The sequence below is a fragment of the Rhagoletis pomonella genome, unplaced genomic scaffold (assembly GCF_013731165.1).
Source record: "Rhagoletis pomonella isolate Grant_MI unplaced genomic scaffold, Rhpom_1.0 Rhpom_scaffold_04750, whole genome shotgun sequence".
Classification (NCBI taxonomy): Eukaryota; Metazoa; Arthropoda; class Insecta; order Diptera; family Tephritidae; genus Rhagoletis; species Rhagoletis pomonella.
Window position 1 is genome coordinate 5,787 of NW_023463299.1, and position 6,596 is coordinate 12,382.

Below are 6,596 nucleotides of genomic sequence, written 5' to 3' on the forward strand. Positions count from 1 at the left end.
TGAATGAAGACAACTTTAACTATTTTCCAGCTTTGAGGGATGTAAGTCAAGCTGATACTGGCTTTATAGACCCCTTCTAGATAGGATACCATAGGTTCCTGGAATTTCTGCAACATTAACGGTATGATACCATCCAGACCAGGGACTTGTATGGAGAGAAATTGGTTGTGTGGTTTTATAATAAAAAGTTCCTTACAGTAAACCATTTATAATAAGTTATAACGATTTATACCTTAAATCGATTTAATTTTGTTCTAAAAGGCGTTTAAAAATTCCATAAATAATTTATTTTTCTTAGTTATTAGTTATTTTTGCAATTAAATTTAAGCTGTAAATACATAAAAATGAAATAAAAGCTATATAAAATGTATTAAATACTGTGAGAATATCAAAAGCGTTTAGTCATCGGTCAACAGATTATCTCTTCCGGGTCAACAGATTATCTCTTCCACCACATCTAGGACGTTAAGATCTCCATGAATGTTAAGCGCGGTCAGTCAGTTTAATCGACCCTCAGTTATCAATAATCTTAAGTACCTACTTTTTGAAACGACGCAATGTTGAAAAAGAACATTCACGTGTAAGATGTGATGAGCATTCGGAAACGTTTTTGAATTGCAAATATCAAGCGGTTCGAACGAATTTCCAGCGTCTTTGTCGGCAACGAGCCGGGGCCAAAGTTGAACTTCGGCCGCGCTTCAAAAAATATCCTTCCTCAGTCCAACTCCGGCTACGCTGGCCCCAGTATTTTTGTAACATGAGAATCATTGTGCAAAATTTTCGAGAACACATAAAACATCAACAACTCTAATTTTTCCCTGAAATAGATAAGAAAAATTTTATAAAATATTCCGAGCGTTGAGTTTGACATGAAGTAAGACTTGGTATTCGTCAGTCATTTACCGTGCGTTTTGCTTATCGTGTTTACAGATTGTAAAGTTTTCTTTTAGTTCTCCATAGCATTTTTTCTTCTATGCATTGGCTTCTTCATTGAAGCATCCGCTGGTTCTAAAGAATTTCGCATATTCTAATTTTTTTGTCTGAATATCTCGATTGAGTGACATGCACGCAAATCTGAGAATAAAAAAAATCAGTATATAAAAAAGTAAATATGATCACAATTTGAATATTATTAAATAAATATATGTATGACTATCTGTATTTAAGCTCTCGTTACATAATTTGCACCAAATAAAAAATTAAAGAGACTTTAAGGCTGCGTTTCTTTATACACTCCGGATAATGCCATTTCACAGCCTGAATAAACAGAATGAGCTTGAAATATACTGACTGACTGATTTTTATTTATGACTTTTATAAATAAAATACTTCGATAACTGTTATCTAAGATGCATAAATTAAAAATCAAAAATAACTGTTATTTTCAGATTATTTAGATGAAAATCACAAATAATTTTTATTTTGGATTTATAAGATAAAATTCAGTTATAACGGTTTTTTAAGGAGTAATTAAATAAAAGTCAAAAAATAATTGTTGAAGAGCGATTTTTTTAATAAAACTTGTAACTCTTACTGTCCCTGGTTTAGATGTTGTGTTTGAACTTGGCTCACTTTGGAACAAATACTCATGCAGTTAATCGATTTAATTTGATTTTGTTTCCTTTCTCAAGTTAGTCCAAATATTCACTTTTTCAATTCTTGGACTAAGCCACTGGCTAGTTGATTTGCTCTGCACACTCACATGCACACACTCGATGCGATCTCAATTGTCTCAAGAAAATATTGGTAATCTAAACCATGAATTGGTTTAAAAAGTGGGGTGTATTCAGGCGCATATGCACATTTAAACTGAGATAAATATATTTCGTCGTTGAAATTACAAAACCGCGTATCAAAATAATGCAAAACCGCGTATGCGAGGTTGCATAAATTATTTTGTAGAGAGTAATAACACTCATATTTTAAAATTGTTCTCTCTTTTATAAAGCAATTGCATTTTTGGATGGTATATTTCAGGGCGGATAGATAAGGCTGGAGAGAAGAGCTTCGGTGAGCAAATCCAATTTTTGGCAAAAAATGTTAGTTACGCGGTTTTTCAGAACGACGATACGATCATAATTTTTTGGCATTTTTGAAATTATGCGCTAAAAATATACACAGAGCTTTTTTATTTACCTTTCAGCAATAGAAAAAGTTTTTCGCATTTTCTAACAAATGTGTAATTTTGAGTTGTGTCACCTTTGAAGATCGTGTGCGATATGTACATTCAAAACTTTCTAGACTTTTTGGTTTTCTGAGTTATGGCAATATTGAAATAAATGAGCGATATGTACATATGTATGTAATATAATCGTAGTCTACGTTGGTAATAGAAATGTAAACAGTCAGGCATTAATATATTTCGGCAACATTTGATGGACACACATAAAATAAGCTACATATGTACATATGTATGTAGTACCTACATGCATAGAACGATGTTAGCACGTGCTATGTTGACAAATGTGCTTAAAAATATTTATGGCAATTAGCAATTGATTTATTAATAGTTTGCATGATGAACGATAAAAGCCATTTTTAGATCCAAATGTATGCAAATCGGTCAGAAGAAAAAATAAGCATTTTCAAAGGAGAGAAATATATGTACATAGATATGTGTGTACTTATGTACATTAGACCGACCGTAAAAATAATTTCCTTTGCAGGTTGAGGAGCAACAAATTTTTTAATGCAAAAACAAAAACATTACTTTTAGTACACAAATGCCAATTTTCAGCTAATCTTCTCTTCGGCAAAATTTCACTTTCTCTAAAGTAAAATTCAAAATTTTGTTATGCCAATGCAAATAAAATCAGCTGTTATACTAACAACGCCTTATATGAATTCGACTTGGTGTTTCCTTTAAAATGACGATTCTCAAGAATTTGAGAAGTTATTTTATTTTATTTAGGAATGCACTAGTATTAAACTTTGCACTATCTTATCTTATAGGCAACTTGTATCACATTGTGAAACATCTTCATGAATTTTCCCATTTTAAGAGCGTAAATTTCCCTTATGCTATTTAGAATTTTTTTTTTTTTGATGGAGTTGTGTCCAAGTTGAAATTTCAGGGGCGCACTAATGTATGTAGGTATATTCGGTATCGGTGATATCAATAGCGCCCCTCTTCAAAGTGATAATCTGCCTTATCCTGAGTTTCGTCCGAAAAAAATTTCACCTGAAAATTTTTATTCCACCCATAGTAAATATTTGGAAATCAAAATCCAAAAATTAACCGTTTTGGGGAAAATTAAACTCATGATAACGCTGATTGTTTGCCACTTCAAGAATTTTCAATTAAAAGACATTTCATTCTCTAACACAACTCATATATGTAAACCCCAGTTTAAAATTTCTATAAAGCTAAAAAACGCAAACAATTTGCACTTGAATTTCAAACTTTTTTCTCAGCAGTATTAGAATTTTTTTAAATCCAATTTTTTATCGAATTTGTTTCCATATACTTAACGAACAAACACAATTTATTTTTATATGGAAGAAAACTTCAACATCTTTGGCAAAAAAAGATTCTAAAAACTCAATGGTAATATTTAGCCCTTTGAACCTTGCACTTTATTGGACTAAAATTAAATGGGCTCCGAAACTGTATACTCAAAAAACATCGAACACTTCTGAGAAAAAAGTTTGAAATTTGGGTGAAAATTTTTGTCATTTTTTTTAGTTTTCTACAAAGTTTTAATATGGGGTTATTATGGGTTTTGTATTTGGAACTGTATTTTATTTGTCAATTTTTATTTTGGCGTATTAATATTTATTTCAATAGTGTTATTGAGCTTTGTACCACGATTTGTTTGTTAAGAAAAATGGAAAAAACAACAAAGCTTAAGCGGTAGAGCTTAAGTTATATCAGCTATTTCGGAGATCACCACATCTCCTCATCAAACTTTTTTTCTAGACATTAATTGAAAACTATGAGTTTCTAAGAAAAGTTGTATAACTAACTAAATATGATACCAGTATTTAGTGATAATTTTTAAAGTTTTGCCGGAAATTCAGAAAACTCTTTAAATCTTTTACAAGCTTTTATTATGTTTCACATGTGTGTAATCAATTCTTGAAATCAATTTTTAACCAATTTTCTGATGAGCTAGAGACTTGAAATTACAAACTTAGCTCAAAACCCGATGGCAATGTAACATGAAAGATGAATTAATCCGCAAGGTAACACAGGTGTCGAGATATTTTTAAAATCCGTATTTATGGTCCGATTTGTTTAGAGCAAATATTACTTAAATGGAAAGAAATGCCTCCACAAAATGTTTAGCCGTCAGGTGATCCGAGGGTCGGTTTTTCTTTTTTTTTACTTACTACTAATAAAAGCTTGTCTTAAAATTACTTTTTTTAAATTACTTATATATAACAAGTTGAGACCTAACCACCACAATAACTTAAGTGACATTTATTTCAAAATTTTCTTTTTGATGTTGAAACGCATCAAGATACTCTAGGAATATTTTTTTGCATCAAAAAGAGAATTAAAAAAAAAATTTTGCTTTGATACGTTATCTTGGCGGTTAGGCTCGATATGTTCCACTTTAATCTTGAATAACTTTTGGCTTAGTGAATTTATAGAAAAATCATAAGAGACTTCTTATAGTCTTTAACTTTTGGCGGAGTGAATTTATAGAAAAATCATAAGAGACTTCTTATAGTCTTCAATTCCTTTCAAAAGTATATATGCTTATATTTCGCTCAATCCGATAATTTGACTTATAAGCGCTTTATAACATTTCAAAATTGAAAAAACGGGTTTTCCTGTGCCTGTACATTAGGGTTGTCCAAAAAAAGTGTAGTCGGAATTTTAATGCTCTCACCCCCTAAGATTGTTCTATACCGAAAAACCATATCCCTGTTTTTTTTTATTTAGAAATCAAAAAATATCTATAGGCCGCTCATAGCGTTCAAAGTTTTCCATGTATTTTATATGGGGAAAAAAGAATTTTCATAATATTTTTCGATCAGTGAACTGTATTTCTTCTTAGGAGACTTCCAGTTATGCAACAATTTTATATAGTTCTCCTAAAAAACTCAAGATAATCAATGGGGACCCATAAAAAATCGTTAGTTTTAAAATATGGTAAAATAACCAATTTGGTATTATTGCTGGAAGTCTTCTAAAGAGAAACAGAGTTTCCGATCGAAAAATATTAATTTTTTTGATTTCAAAATGAAAAAGCCGGGCTATATTTATTTTAGTATAGAACAATACTAGGAGGTGAGAGTGTTAAAATTCTGACTTGCCTTTTTTTGGGACCATCCTAATGTGCATTTTGGGAAAATAGAAATTCGCGTTATTAAAAATAAAGACAAGTCTAATGTATATCCATTAAAGATTTTATTTTTTTCGATTTTTTCGATTCCCGGGATTTTCGAGACTTAACAAAGGGGGGATCCCGCCATATGTACTATAAGCAGAAATTTTTAATCTAAATTTTTTTGTTTCACTTTCTTTTTTACAGAACAACGAACATCGAAGGTGTCGTCACGATGAATGGACGCGAACGTAATTTGAGTATTTTCCGCAAATTATCCGCTTACATTATGCAGGATAATCAATTGCATGGCAATTTAACCGTTCAGGAGGCGATGACTGTAGCAACGAATTTGAAATTGAGCAAGAAATTCACAAAGGCGGAGAAGAACTCAATGGTAGGTGTCAAATGATTTTTTTTTTGTAATTTTCTCTCCCAAACGAAAGTAGGACCAATAGCGTAAAGCTAAGGGTCGAATAAGCGAAAATTTTAAAATGTTTTTTCTTTGCACTTAATACACTTTATTAGTAAATAAAAAAAAGTCTATGCAGTATGTTTTTTAGAAAAACATAAATAATTGCGTCTACAAAATAATCTGATAGCTTTTTTTTTTTTTAGTCAGAAATTTTCCTTTTCACATAATATTGCGTAAATACTAGCCAAAAATTTACCGACTAAAAGCTGATTGGTTATTGCATAGCTGCCGCCAGCGTTTTGCATATTAAACATTTCAATTCAACAAGTTTTTATTTAATGTACCCAACTTGTGTCTGCTGTCAATTATAAAGAAAAAATTCATAACACTCATGCATACATAAAAGAACTGAACGGTTATAAAAAAGTTATTAAAATTTTTCTGCACTGCCTTTATCGCAATTCTGCCAGCAAATTAAAAAAACCTGTTTTGCAAAAAAAAATAATAATTATAATGTACATACATACATATGTACATATGGGCTTTTACATAGGTTACGCACGCTTGTTCGAGAACGTTGTTGTTGTCATTTGATGACGCGCATGCGCCAACGTACAAGGGGCTGTTAACACGCGTTGTTAATTAGATTTACTCAGAATCACGCTCGTGACGACATTGCACTCAAAGCAGCGAGCAAGCATCTCCACCAAATGCTAAGTGAACTCTTATAGAGCGCTCTCTGTCTCGTTAATAGCGGTCGGGAGGTGGACTCAAGGTCAATTCCACTAAGACCGAAATGGTACTATTCGCAAGGAGATACATATAAAATACCGCCTTTTCCACCCCCCTCTCCTACTAGGTTAAATACTCTCAGAGAATCAAGGCGGTTGCTTACGCCGATTATG

The 6,596-nt window shown here is 31.7% G+C and overlaps 1 long non-coding RNA gene across 1 annotated transcript; it reads right to left on the bottom strand.

Moving 5' to 3' along the window:
• Positions 1 to 336: 336 nt before the first annotated feature.
• On the bottom strand, positions 337 to 6,038 carry LOC118754851. Its single transcript, XR_004994949.1, has 3 exons — positions 5,948 to 6,038; positions 904 to 1,074; positions 337 to 818 (listed from the first exon to the last, which is right to left on the bottom strand). It is a non-coding gene; the product is annotated as an uncharacterized LOC118754851 (long non-coding RNA).
• Between the last annotated feature and the right edge of the window lie 558 nt (positions 6,039 to 6,596).